Source organism: Hylobates moloch, unplaced genomic scaffold (assembly GCF_009828535.3).
Source record: "Hylobates moloch isolate HMO894 unplaced genomic scaffold, HMol_V3 SCAFFOLD_4, whole genome shotgun sequence".
NCBI classification, from domain to species: domain Eukaryota; kingdom Metazoa; phylum Chordata; class Mammalia; order Primates; family Hylobatidae; genus Hylobates; species Hylobates moloch.
The window spans coordinates 147,984,693-147,999,666 of record NW_026652279.1 but is presented as its reverse complement, the minus strand read 5'-3'; the positions used below and the strand labels follow the sequence as shown (position 1 = coordinate 147,999,666).

At 32.1% G+C, this 14,974-nt stretch overlaps 1 long non-coding RNA gene across 2 annotated transcripts in view; it reads right to left on the bottom strand.

Annotated features, from left to right (window-relative positions):
* Nucleotides 1-325: 325 nt before the first annotated feature.
* LOC116467375 (uncharacterized) overlaps nucleotides 326-14,974 on the bottom strand; it is a 53,420-nt gene continuing 38,771 nt past the window's right edge. For both annotated transcript variants that reach the window (XR_004247778.2, XR_009213419.1), the window contains exon 4: nucleotides 326-427. This is a non-coding gene — a long non-coding RNA (uncharacterized LOC116467375). The remainder of the gene's footprint in view (nucleotides 428-14,974) is intronic.

The following is a 14,974-nucleotide window of genomic DNA, read 5'->3' as shown; positions in this document are numbered from 1 at the left end:
GAGAGAGAGAGAGAAAGAGAGAGAGAGAGAGAGGTCTAAGAGCAACAGTGGTTTGTTCCAGCCTCTTGGGACCACTGCTTTACGACTAAGAAAGGAATATTCACCTGTAAGAGTTCCAACTCTTGTAATATGTTGTTGTAATCTCTGTGAATCCCTCCACTCTGTGATCCTGAGTTCACTTTTCAGCTCCTTGAATCAGACAAAAGCTTTTCATGGTGTTCTCTTCCTTTGTATATGAATGCTCACTTTTGTGTAAACCACAAATATGTCTGTGTAGTGTCCTGGCCCTGAAAATAGGGACAGATTGTTGGTAACTTACCACTAGCTCAGTGTTGACTTGAATTCTTCCTCAGCTAGTCTACTTTTCACAGCCCTGGGATAGTAGCTTCATACAGGCTCGGCAGTTTCAATGTTTGTGTTCTGTGTTCTGTGGGAGAAATTAGGTAAAATATGCTTACTTCATCTTACTGGGAACCAGGACACAAACATGCTTGTATTGTGATCAGAGTATACATTTTATATGTTGCATTGAGGAAAAAATTAGATGATAAAATCATTTTGATAAAACATTGCTAATGCTCACCCTTTCACCACCTCCTATTGACAATATAGATTATTTAGTTTGATAATTTTTGCTTCTTATCATGTGGACTGTGCAATTTCACAGAGCTAGTAAATGATTATGATTAGTAAATTAATTTCAAAGGAGTGGTCATAATAACATATCTAACACTTGAACTTGGATACCTTCCACATTCTACTATTCCATCCACATTCTACTATCCCATCCACATTCTACTATTCCATGCACATTCTACTATTCCATCCACATTCTACTATTCCATCCACATTCTACTATCAATACTTTTTCTTCATCATTTATTTTTTAAAATTCTTAACATTTAAAAATGCTATCTCATTCATGGAAACACCTATAGGTCTCTTCTATGAGTAATTAAGAAAATTTATCATCAGTTTAAAATAACCCAAATAACCCTTGATTTTAATAGAATGTTAAGTTAAAAAAAATACAACAGTGTACTTCTGTCTTTTACAGCTGTAAACTTTATGTCTTTTGAACGGAAAAAAAGTTGGCATCTCCCCCAAAAAAATTCCAATCATCATATCACATATTTCCCATGACTATATGTATGAAAGAACAGGCATTATTTCTTTTTCATAATATATACATGATCTCAGCCTCATATCCATGCAAACACCACACAAAGAACCAGAACAAATGGTTTAAGAAATAAATTTCTAACAGAATATGTAAAACCTGGTACTTCAAATTTTCTAGTAATTTTGAAGCTCTATAAGCATACATTTACAGTAAAGTCCTCTATTATATCTTTAGGTTTTAACTAGAAAGAGCCAAGATTATCTATGCCATGTATTTTAAAGAATATATATAGGTTATACAAGTTTCCCTATAATTTATACATTAGTGTATGTGTCCATTGTAATAAAAATAGATTTTTATGGGTCTGCTAACAAAATTATATTTGAAAGTACATTTCCATTTTATATTGACAAAATTAACATAATTTCAACTAATTATTTTCTTATATTATTTGTGGTATAGTTAATTTCTTTTACATAATTTTAAATAACTGTTGTTATTTACAATAATCTTAATATTTCATCTTATCAAATGCATCAATTTTAAGAACAAACCCATGCTTTTAGTATCGTTGGTATGATGAGTAACTCAAATTTAGTATCGTAACAAGCAAATTCACACTGAGCTACTTTTGCATAACTGTATACATTTTTCCTGATTAATGTATCTTCCTGTTATTAAAACTCTATCACTTTGGAATTTGACAATGAGTCTGAAATAAAACAGTGAAGGTTGTATTTAGCATTGTTATTTTTCTGACATCAGAATGATCGGGATGATCTATTAGGGTTTTTCTTTACTTCTTTTTAAAAATATTGCTTGGGGCCATTGAGATGGCTTTAAATTTATCCTGCTGAGAGGCTAAGCAGAAAGGATTAATATAGGGTATGTTCTTGCATTTATAAGAGCTAAAGTAGGTTGTTTAGAATCAGAACACCGCAAATCTGAAGGTACGTTTAGCAATGACTTTAACAGATTATCACCCAATTTTAAGAAGGAGCAGAAAAAATATGTCCTCCAGCAATTTTATTCATTCATATATAATTGGAAAGCTATGACATAGGCAGGTAAGCTGATTTCTCAAGAGTAATTATTTAGATTCTCCATTTTCAAAAGAACTAGTTGCAGGAGCAGTTGTATTATTTTGCCCCATCATCTAAACATCTAAATTTTCTTCCATTAAAATTTGATCTTTTGTGGGAACTGCTGTGAACAAAAATGAAACAAAGAGGCTTTTCCTCAGGTTCTTTTGCCTTACTTCACTTTTGTAAATGAGAAATACTTAAATGTGCCAGAGAATCAAAATTTCATGCAGGGCAATTTTAGCTTTAGCTGCAGCAGCAGAAAGAATTGCCTTTTTAAAGCCTATCCTTTGTTTCTCTGGGATGAGTTTTTATTATACTTCATGATAGATGCCGTATTTTTAAAAAGTATGTATATATGAGTTAGACACTGACTATAAAGTACCTAAAGGTTTAATATTGTTACCCGTTCTGATTTTTGTATTCTACTTAATTAAATCATAATTATAAAAGATTTTGTATCTCTTCTTAATTTTTATTTGTTTACAAGTTGTTTAGTTATTGTGAATAAAACAATGCAATTACTTTTAATTTATATTTTCAGAGACTTTCATTTTTTAAATCTTTAGTACACTGAACTAGTGGGATTTTTTTCTAATGGGATTTTCAGTTTCGTTAGGGTCAAGACTAGGATATTGTCATACATATTTAATTTTTTCAAATAATGTTTTGTAGAGGATAAAATAATACACAGCTGCATATTAAATAATTTTGATTTTGATTTGTTATATATATAATATATATTTTATATAGATATATGCTTCTCAGTTATCCTCTGTGTTTCTTTTAGTTGCTGGAATTTATGGGGAGAGATCCATATATTTAAACTACTATTCCATGGTGGATTGAAAATAAATCCCCAGATAATTACATGTCATTTAAAAAATTTCAAATACTCAGTAAAGCTTTTAAGAAAATTTGAATAAAATTATGTAAAAGTTTTTCTTCTAGGTACAAAAAGATGTTGAGAAATTGAGCTCCTTAGTGAGAGTAGCCAGGATAAGTAGAAATCAGAAAGCATTAAAATACAAAAATAAAGTTGGTTTATCAAAATTAGGAAATTATTGATTTTTAAACTCTCTTCTAATATTATAAAATTGATATACTGAAGATGCCTTCAGACATCTTAGGGCAGAATTGAGAGCAGGCAAGTGAAAGTGGCTAAAAGAGAAATCTTGGGTCAATATTAGAAAGTATTTTCTAACGACTAGTCGTTTCCCTTCTTATGTGCAATGTATAACAATCAGGGACATTGTAAAGGGGTTTCAGCATTAGGAGAGAAATCATATTAAAGTCATCTCTGAGGACATCTGAAACTAACAATCTATAAGTTCAAAGTGTCCATTCTACTTTTAACTAGCCTCAGCACATGTATTTTACTTCATTTTGTTTTTAGTTCAGAGAAGATAATGGGAATAAAATCACAACTGTATGTCATCCTTTTATTTCAGAAGAAAAATAGTTTTTATTAGGTTTAGTAATAAAAAAAGTCAAAAGTTTAAAGGGAGTGAATGTCATTATTTTCCTGTGAAAATTATCCATGCAAATCATTGTTGCTTACCAAGCAAATGACATAATTATAATAAATATTATGTGGACAATCATAAGCAGATAAAAAATTGTCTGTTTTGTGGTGTTTAATTAGTAGTCCAAATGGCTTTTAAAAATTGAATTCTGTTAGAATACCACCTAATATATTAATTTATTACATTGTATTATGATAGTGATTCATCATGTTATAATAACAGAAAAATGTAAGGAAAAATGTGAGGAACCATTTCATTCAGCTGTAAAATACAGAACAAATGGTATGAATATAATAATGCTCTGATTCATTGTTATCAAGAATGTGTATAAATGCGCTACTTTCTACATTTCTGGTGAGTGTTTAAATTTCTAGAGTTGATTAAAGGGCAATTTGAGGAAGCATATTACTTTAAGATGTTAATACCTTTTTACTTCAGAGTTCTGAATATAAGATTTTATCTGAGGAAATTGATCATAGATGAACATATAGCAATACATGTAGTAGTTGCTATTGCAAGACTGTTTATAGTGTTGAGTATAAATGACATATACTAAAAACTACTACTATAAATTGATGATGTCTAAATATACATTAACTAACTTAAAACTCACAACAACCATATATTTTAGCTACAAATGGCATTTGCATTTAACAGGTGCTGAAATAGAGGCACAAAGAGGTAACATACCTTGCCCAGCATGATAAAGGCTAAAAGTGGAAAAGTGAAGATTTATATCAAGAAAAATGATTTAAATTGATTCCAATACCTAGCTCTTAGTATTCTTATAATACTGTCTCAGTGACAAAAGCATATTAATTTAATAATGGGATACTCTGCACCCATAAATAGTAATTTTGCATGTAACATTTAATACTGAGAAAAATGGCATGTTAGAAAGATTTGATATCCTAAAATAGATTTAAGAATCTTAATGTTTTAAGTCAGTTAATCCTCTAAATACCGCTATAAATTAGACAATATTTACATCTCATATTTATAGGTAATAAAACTGAGACACAGAGAGATGAATTAACTTATAAAAATTTACTCAGCTGGTTAAGTGAAGGTAGGTTTCAATCTAAGCACATCTGGTAATGCAGAACTATTGATGACAGACTATGTTTTCTTTTGTCTGGAATTATATTATTTCACATTAATTTGCCATGGATATGTATATGGAGAATAGTTTTTAAATATTTAAATATTTGGATTAGCATGTATTTGAAATTATTTGACCAACTTCATGTTTTCCAAATCATTGCTTTTGTTTTAGATACAGATCTTACTGATGATCCTTTGAAGATAACATGTCTTTTTCCCCTCAAGATACTTTCAAAAATTGCTTTTCCTTTTTCATTTTCAGTGGTTTCAGTATGATTCCAATCATGTTTTTCCTTGTATTTCTCCCACTTTGAGTTTACTTAGCTTCTTGAATTTATGTGTTGCTACCTTTGATAATTTTAAATATATTTTCTTTTCTGCTTTATTTGTTCTTTCTCCTTTCTGCAACTCCGTTGACTCATGTTTTAGACTCTTACTGTGTTCTGAATGTGTCATAGATATTTTCTTTTTCTATTTTTCCAGTTTCAATATTTTATAATCACCTGCTTTCAAGTAAACTAGTAATATTTTGAAGTCCTCATTCTATTGTTAATCCTATGCAAAGGATTCTTACTTAAAAATATTTTCTTAAGCATTTGTATCATGTAGAAGTGATTGATTTTATTGATGTCACTTTTCTTCATCGTTTTATCTATTTTCTAGCATTTTTACTAATACCTTTGTATTTATATTATTATAATGATTTTTTAAAATTTTTATTTACTAACCCCATTGTCTATGTTATTTGTAGGTTTGATTCCAATGTTTATTAATTTCCATTGATTACCAGTATTATTATCCTATGTCTTCTCACATTTAATTTTTTAATAGTATTCTGGGCAAGATACAGAAAAGAAAAGAAGGAGTTCTAAGTGATACCTTTTAGAGGATCATTTTTATTTTCCACTGGGAAACAGGGAAGTGGTGGATCACCTCAATTCAGTCAGGGATCCAGTCGAGTCTGGAAACTTTCGCAATTTTTGTAAGAATCACTTCTCCTTTGGTTGTTTCTGTTCTATGTGCATATTCCTAACAGATTTGTATTTGAGGATCTGACTGTTCTCTGTCTTCGCAAATGGAGAACTGTGGGAGTTTGTTATTTGGAAGTTTCAAGTTTTGCACTTTGTCTTCCTTCCCCATGCAATATCCAGTCATAGCAAAGGTCCTGGATAGAAAACAGGATTTGGGTTTGAGAGAGGCCCCTCTCTTTAGATCAGACTATTTCTTCCAAATATTCCAAGACTATAAGAAATGATATTTTCCTTCCAGAAACTCTTCACCTCCTATTTAGCAAAAAAAAAAAAAAAAAAAAAAAAAAAAAGTAGCTAATGAACCATGGAATAAAATCAATCAGGCATTTTGGACTCCAGAACTTTCAAAATTATTGTGTCAGAGCGCTGCAAACATGCAAATATTTGCTAGATTGTCTTTCCTCAGCAAGCTACCTATTTATAGGCAAACTTCAAGCAGCCCATGCCCAGAGTCAGCAAATACAGCCTCTGAAGAAATACCAATGATAAACTGCTTACCTTGTAAAGGCTGTCCCTCTGTAATTTCAGTTTATTAAATCTGATTTTCTTACAAAGTATTCTTATTCTTTAAAAACTATATATTTTTATGTATCTCCAGTTTTTTTCTTTCCTTTGATTGGTGCAAGAAAAGAATAGCTAGCCGCCTTTTTTACCTCAGTCAGAATTGAGTGTATTTTATTAGGGTTTATTTTTCTATAATTATGTTCTTAATTTCTAAAAAAAATATATGCTCTTTTTAAAATCTGCTTACTTCAATAATTTCCCCATTCCTCTAGATATTCTATATTGTATTTTTAAATTGCAACTTTGTAGGAATAGTTATTTTATACTATACCCAATGTCAAACCAAGCAGAACAGTTTTTCCCTGCATTTTCTGATTTTCACAAATCATGCCTTGTTTCCTTTTGTGCTTATTTACTTATTTTTCTTTAAGCTGTTTATGTTATTTTGAAAATATTTGTGTTTACTCTGAGGAATAGTGTAAAGTGATATTCCTCTAAAAGCTATTTCTTACTTGGCTATTATCACTTTAAATATTTTCATTTTATTTATTATTTATTTGTTTATTTATTCATTTTCTAATTTCAGTAGCTTTATAGGTACAGATTGTTTGTGGTTACATGGGTGAATTGTACAGTGATGAGGTCTGGGCTTTAAGAGAACACATCACTGGAATAGTGTGTACTGTGCCAGATCACTTTCAATATTTTCATCTGCTGATGGTTTCAAACATCCAAGTAAGGCAAGTTATGTATATAAAGACTTGTGAATGTCAGCTTGGCTTTAAAATTTCTCTAGGAATAAACTGCTCCACTTTACAAAATGCCAAAGTGACTTTTTTTTTTATTTTTGCAGTTCTTAAAGACAAGGCTGTATCCCTTAGGAATTGTAATAATATGAGCAAGAGTCTTACTAAACTTGCCATGTGTACTGGCATAAACTGTTGTCTCTACTTCCACAAAATCTGAATCTATGAGAACCAATGTTTACATTTTTCTTATTTAACAAATTTTTCAGGGGAAAAGCAGTGCTGATAACCGCTTTACTTTACTGGATTTGTCCTTACAACCTTATTAGCTGATGGGTGAATTAAAATCGATAGATAGATATATAGATATCAATAATCAAATATTTTAGAAGTTTCATAAATCTAGATTCATTTTCAGCCATAATATCAGAATTTATGCCTCTTTCCATTCACTTGTCCATCTACTTCATTCCCCTTTATTGACCTTACACTTATCCTGTTCATCAATGTTCACAACTTGTCCAAATCCAATGGGCACTTTGTGATATCATTTTACTGGCTCAGCGGCACATTTGAATATATTCCACCATTCTATCTCACTTGAATAATTTGTCTTTGTTTTCGTGCATCTTCAGGGTTTGGTTTCTCTCTTCACTTATCTTTGTTTTTCTGTTTTTTTTTTTTTTTTTTCTTTCTTCCTCTGTATTTTTTCTCTTGGTCTCCTTGCTAATCCTTCTACCTATTAAAGTCTGGGAAACTTCAGGAATGGATTTGGTTTGACAACACTTTAAATCTACGTCCGAATTTCTCCACAGAGGTCACTGTATCCAAACCCATAACATGTAGGATCTATGCTGATAAGCTTCAAAATTGTTTCCAGAGCCTCAAACTCTTCACTGTGCAATGGACTCGTACAATAAAATATCTACATAAAATTATATTCATTTAGGCCCGGTGCGGTGGCTCATGCCTGTAATTCCATCACTTTGGGAGGCCAAGGCAGGCGGATCCCTGAGGTCAGGAGTTTGAGGCCACCCTGGCCAACATGATGAAACCCCGTCTCTACTAAAAATACAAAAAATTATACAGGCATGGTGGGGGGCACCTGTAATCCCAACTACTTAGGAGGCTGAGGCAGGAGAATCATGTGAGCCTGAGAGGTGAAGTTTGCAGTGAGCTGAGATCACACCATTGCACTCCAGCCTGGGTGATAAGAGCAAAACTCTGTCTCAAGAAAACAAAATTTATATATATATATATATATATATATATATATACATTCATTATATATATTTAGATTTATTATATATTTATGTATATTTTTAGATTCATTATATATATTTATATATATATTTAGATCCATTATATATATTTATATATATATTCATTCATTTAGTACATGTATCATAACACTTATTCTGTTCTATATCCTCAGGATATAACATTAAAGCATTAAACAGAATAGACAAATTAACTAGTCCCATGAAGCTTTCATTCTGGCAAAGAAGGTGGAACATAGTTAGATCAATGTGTTAAAAATCAGTTGATGATTACTGCCAAGGTGAAAACCGAAGTGCAAAAAGGAGATATAAAATGTGAAAGTTGCAATTTTCACTTCGATTTATTAGAGGTATCTATCTGTGAATTGATATGTCACTAGATTTTTACTATATCAAACCAGTTCCTTTCCATATAAATTTCAATAATGTAAATAGCATCCAACAACTGCATCAGTCAAAAAGTGGAAATTGTCTTAACTTATGTTCCTTGTGTCAAATATCCAATCCATCAATAAACCTTCAAAGTTCTAAATCCAAAATATTTTATTTATTTATTTATTTATTTATTTTGAGACAGAATCTTGCTCTTGTCTCCCAGCTGGAGTGCAATGGCTCGATCTCGGCACAATGCAACCTCCGTCACCTGGGTTCAAGCGATTCTCCTGCCTCAGCCTCCTGAGTAGCTGGGATTACAGGTGCATGCCACCACACCCAGCTAATTTTTGTATTTTTAGTAGAGACAGGGTTTTTTGCCATGTTAGTCAGGCTGGTCTTGAACTCCTGACCTCATGATCTGCCCTCGTCAGCCTCCCAAAGTGCTGGGATTACAGGCGTGAGCCACTGTGCTCAGCTAAATATTTTAATTTTTATTTTTTTTTTTAATTCAACTTTTATTTTAGATTTTGGGGATACATGTTCAGGTTTGTTACATGGGTATATTGTGTGATGCTGAGATTTTGGATACAAATGATTCCATCACCCATATAGTAGGCATAATACCCAAAAGTTAGTTTTTCAACCATTTCCCCTGTTTATTTCAACCAAGTCCCCAGTGTCTTGCCATTATTGCTATCTTTATGTCCATGAGTACCCAATGTTCAGTTCCCACTTATAAGTGAGAACATGTGGTATTTGGTTTCCTGTCCCTGCATTTTCGTTTTATAATGAATGGCCTCCAGATGCATCCCTCCTGCCACAAAGGACATGATTTCATTCTGTTTTATAGCTGCATAGTATTTAATCATGTATATGTACCATATTTTATCCAATCCACTATTGCTGGGCACCTATTTTTGTCTGTATTGATGATGCATTTTTCTAATTCAAATTCAGTAGCCACCTAATTAGTCTTCTTGACGTTTATCTGGTAATAATATTCTAAATATTTTATGCAATAGTCAGAGTCTTTTGAATTAGGTAGCAACAAACTCAGCTTAACATTTTGGTGACTTTGTATTTGTATAGCATAAAACAAAGCAAATCACAGCCAATTTTCTACCCTATGATGGTTTCTGACTAGCTCTGCAGAATTATTTCTTTCTAATGATCTCCTTACTCCCTTCCACTTTCCTGAATTTTTATTTTTTTCTTGATGAAATGCTCGTGGTTCTTGCCTGCTAGCGCTATTTCTCTGTATTAAAAGTTATTCTTTTGGATGAGTGTTTGGCTCCTTCTCATTCTTCAGGTGTCAGCTCAAATATCATCTATTCAATTAGATCTTTATTGACTGTCTAGTCTAAATTAAAGTACTCTACTTCACACAGCTGTGGGCAATCACACCATTGTGTTTATTTCTTCAGATTATTTGTGATTTTGTATAATCCTTGTATTTTATTTTTATTTGCTTGTTTATATTAATTTCCCCCTACCTGTGTATAATTTACTTGAAAACCAAGATATTTCTTGTCTTCCTTGAAATTATATACTTGGCACTACAGCACTTTAGTAAACTATTGTTGAATGACAGAATGTTGTTGAGTGAAAAGATGAAATAAGTTTCTTGCATATATTCTTATCTAAAACTTAGAACATTCTTGTGAAAGAGGCAGGTGTGTTGTTTGGTTTGTTTATAATTTATTTTTTCTTATTTTTATCTTCTATCCACCTGCCTCAAAAGGTATTTTAGTTGCTTGAACGAAACTAGTGATTTCTGTAATTTAATCAAGACTTTTATAAGTCTGTAAAATATATTTATAATTATATTTGGAAATAACTTTAATATTATTTAGATAGTGTCACCAGCTAATAATTGTATATTTGTCATATATGACTTCTAATTATTTGCTATATATACCTTCTAGGATTGAAATCCCTTCAAGTTATTCTTCTGTCTGTCCTGTTCTTTGTAATATCACATGCAATGCCTGCCCATCCACTTTATCCAGGTCAACATAGCAAGAAGAAATTACATCTCATTAAACTATCCGGTCAGGAAAGTGGATACAATCGACTGAGTAACATTGAGTCAGTTTTTAGTTTTGGATTTAGGATTCATATGTTTCAATGATATTTCTAAAGGAGGTACAACATTAGAAAATTATACAAATACATTATGTACACTGGAAATTATTGTATAAATTTCCAGTTAATGGAAAATTACACAGATAATGAGTGTACAGCATGTTTTTTTATTAAAAAATGAAAAAGAAAGCCACTAATTTAACAACAGCTTTAATGAAGAATAATAGAATTAACATAATCCTAAAATATGTCTCTATATTCTCCTTCTAAGAACTACATCTGACTGCTGACCTTGAGGTGCCCAGCAACCACCAGCACTTAACACTGACCTTTTCACTTATCTGAAACATATTATTCCCTATGCAAATAAATTCTGTCTAGATACATTTGGTTTGCATTACTTATCAAACCCTCAAACATTCTACTGAATAAATTTATAGAAAATACCAAAATTAAAAAAAATACCACATGTTCTCACTTATACGTGGGAGCTAAATGATAAGAACTTATTAACACAAAGAAGGAAACAACAGATACTGGGGTCTACTTGAGGGTGGAGGGTGGGACAGGGAGAGGAGGAGAAAAGACAACTATTGGGTACTGGGCTTAATACCTCGGTGATGAAATAATCTGTACAACAAACACCCATGACATGTGTTTACCTATGTAACAAACCTTTCCATGTACCCACAAACCTAATACAAAAGTTAAAAAAGTTTCTAATTAACTTAATTATAATATACTATACTGACCACAAACAACAACTTTAGTGTAGCACCTAGGAAATTAAATGTGAATTAGTGGGTCGTATTTCATTAATACTTGAGAAAAAAATGTTAATGAAAGCTGAAGAGATTTCACATGATGGTAGTAAAAGTTAATCAATTAAAAAGAAAAAATTAATTTAAAAGAAAAAATATAGTGAGAAAAAGCCTTTTTAAAAAATGTGTTGTCCCAAAATAGAACTTCCCCGTGAATACTGCATCATGGAATATTTTCAAATACGTAGATCCCTATCTGAGGTATTCAGGCGGAATACAGGATTTTACAACTGAGCTTTAGCCTCGTCCCAGTATTCTGCAGAAACCAACAATAAACAAGTGTTATGCCTCCATTTTGTTTTCATTTTATTTCAAATAGGAATTGTAATATTATTATATATATTACATATTCTAATGTTTTACAATGTATATGTACATAAAGATGTACATATGTGTGCACATGCACGTATATACAGATATAGATATAAGTATAAATATATGTACTATTTTAAATTACATGTTTTATTATGACATTAAAACACTATATCTCATATTTGGACTTGTTTTTACTTGGCAGCATTAGATATTAGCTATTCAAATGTTCTGTTGATCTGTATATTTACTGGCCTGCTGACTGATAAATTAATTCAGTATGCATTTAGTATTTTTTGGTTTTATCTTTTATATAAAACCTTTTATTATCATATTAATATATGATTCATATAGTTTTTCATAGTAAATGATGGTGGTTTAAATAATACTGAATTCATCATACAGCTGATTCACTGCCCATTGGATCAGATCATTAGTCTTTGCCAGCAGGTACACATATATTCTTGGAAGTTACACATTTTCTAGATTTTTTTCATTAGAATAAATGAGTAGAAATAGAACTAATGTTCAAATCAATGGCTCTTCTAAATTTTCAGTAGTCATAGCAATAAGCGTTAACATTCATGTGTGCTATGATGTTTGTCAGAATATGTGTACGTATATTTATGTAGCTGTGTCTTGTTATTACACACACACACACATATATATAGCATACATGTTACATTACTATTTTATACATTAAAATCAATTGTGACTACTCAGCCAAACAAAAAATATGCATGTAAATAGGGGTAAGTTCAGTTGTTAGCTACTCTCTTTTGTACTTTCCTCTCTTGATTATACAAACTTTAAAAACTTCTGATAATTAGTGGCACCACAACTATTTGCTGTGGGCCTTAATACCTGGGTGATGAAATAATCTGTATAACAAACCCCATTACAGGAGGTTACCCATGTATCAAACTTTCACATGTACCCACAAAACTAAAAAAATAAAAATAAAAAACAAAACAGTGATGAATCAACAGAGGGAGTAAAGATGCCTATCATGAGAACCATTTGACTTATATAAAGATATTTGACCTCTAACTTAAAGGTAGTGAGTCGAAACTGAATTGTTTCATGCAGGATAATGACACATTAAACTTACATATCAAAAAAATTAACTTGCTCTTCAGAAAATCTATTGGAAGAATAACTTGCTCTTCAGAAAATCTATTGGAAGAATATAAAAAAGACAAGCACACTGGTGAGGTATAATGCCACTGTAGTCTAGCATAGTGGCAATGAAGATGGGGAAAACATATCTAATTAAAATTCCAAGGGCTGGGCATGGTGGCTCATGCCTGTAATCCCAGCATTTTGGGAGGCCAAGGCTGGCCGATCACCTGAGGTTAAGAGTTCGAAACCAGCCTGGCCAGCATCGTGAAACCCTGTTTCTACTAAAAATACAAAAATTAGCTGGGGATGGTGGCAGGCGCCTGTAATCCCAGCTACTCAGGAAGGAGACTGAGGCAGGACAATCACTGGAACCCGGGAGACGGAGATTGTAGTGAGCCAAGATCACACTACTGCACTCCAGCTTGGGCGACAGAGCAAGACTCCATCTCTAAATAAATAAATAAATAAATAAATGAAAAGAAAATTACCAAGGCTTGAAATTGTTTGGAATGAAGAGGTGAAATAGAATAATGACTTTTTATTTCCTCTGAGGTTTCTGGAGGAAACATTGCATGAAAGATCATTCATGGTGATAGATGATACTAGACCATAGATATAGTTGGTATAAAAACCAGAATTTCAGGTTGGGACACACTAAAGTTCATGTATCTCTTAGATGTTTCTGATTCCAAGGCACAGGATCTCTGCATCTGAATTTAGACACACAGATACAGGTTGATGATTAATTTGAGGGGGTGCAAATGTGTTTGAACTTATGTGGGTTAATACCTCGATAAAGAGACTGTAGGATAAGAGAAAAGGATTAGGGAGAAGGCCATAAGGACCATCAAAGCACAGAGTTGGTAGAATTACAAAGAAAGAGAATATTGCTATAAAAAAGAAGAGCAAACATGATAAAAGTTTTAAAAATAAGAAAAATCAAAATATTAAATTCAGCAAAATTGTTAAATCATACACTACCACAGTTGAAAAGTGAAGTAGTGTTCTTAAAGATATAATCTAAGTATTATTCAGGATATATGACAAAAATACAAAGAGAGTAAATGTATGAGAGAATAAAATTGAGGTAGACCTGAGAGATGCATATAGGTATACATATATGTATACCTATATATCATTTCCCTATATATAATTTTTCTAAATATATGTATAAAATTATGATTTCCCTAAATTTATAAACAAGCCCTAGTTTCAAAAGTTCCATTGAGTGCCTTACAAGAATATTAAAATAAAACGGGATGTACTCAACCAGAAACTCTACTGTAGTCTTTGATAGTCAAGAATAAAAAGAGCTTGTTAAATGAAGCATTCCAGAATGAGATAAAAAATGCACAAACACATATATACCTAATAATTACACATAAATCACACCCAAATTCAAAATCTGAGAATAGACCTTGGTGAAAGACTGTTAAGGTCAGTATTTTTTAAAATGTTACTGTATTTTCCTCCAAGGTAAAAACAAGTTAATTCGCCTCGTGTCATCTAGCACTAACAAAATGAGATAATCAGTAGGGCTTTTCTTTTTTTCTTTTTTTTTTTTTTTTTTTTTGGAGATAGAGTCTCACTCCATCACCCAGGCTGGAGCGCAGTGGCATGATCTCAGCTCACTGCAACCTCCGCTTCCCAGGTTGAAGCAATTCTCTGCCTCAGCCTCCCGAATAGCTGGGATTACAGGCACCCGCCACCATGCCAGGCTAATTTGTGTAATTTGTGTATTTTTAGTAGAGACGGGGTTTCACCATCTTTGCCAGGCTGGTCTTGAACTCCTGACCTCGTGATCCACCCACCTAAGCCTCCAAAAGTGCTAGGATTACAGGCGTGAGTCACCGGGCCTGGCCC